Source organism: Meleagris gallopavo, chromosome Z (genome assembly GCF_000146605.3).
Source record: "Meleagris gallopavo isolate NT-WF06-2002-E0010 breed Aviagen turkey brand Nicholas breeding stock chromosome Z, Turkey_5.1, whole genome shotgun sequence".
Lineage (NCBI taxonomy): Eukaryota > Metazoa > Chordata > Aves > Galliformes > Phasianidae > Meleagris > Meleagris gallopavo.
In genome coordinates, this window is record NC_015041.2 from 47,005,957 (window position 1) to 47,006,464 (window position 508).

A 508-nucleotide genomic window follows, 5' to 3' on the forward strand; every position below is an offset into this window, starting at 1 on the left:
GTCAGGGAAAGGGTCTGCACCACAGGGCGGTGGGCATGGAACGGGCTTCCTAAGTGGGCACAGCCCTGAGCTCAGGGAGTTCAATGAGAGTTTGGACACCACTCTCAGACATAAGGTTTGAGTTTGGGATAGAGTTGGACTGGATGGTCCATATGGGTCCTTTCCAACTTCGGATATTCTACGATTTTTCTCTCTTATGGTGTCTTTCCTCTGTTAATGTAATAGCATATTGGAAATTGTTTAAAAAAAGAAGAAAAAAAAGATAATGCTCTGGAGACACTTGTGAACTCTGCACCAAGAAATCTGGTGTCAACTGCCATTCCCCTGCTCTCCTAGAAATGTTGCTTTATGTTTTTAAATGCTGCTCCAGTACAAGCACAAGAGATTTCTTAAGCACAAGAAGAAAAGCCTTAAAGTGATAGCATAAAAAATCTCTCAAAGGTCTCTTATGTTTTTAAATCCTTAACTTAAGACAAGTGTAACACAAACACAAAAGTTCAAGCAGGCA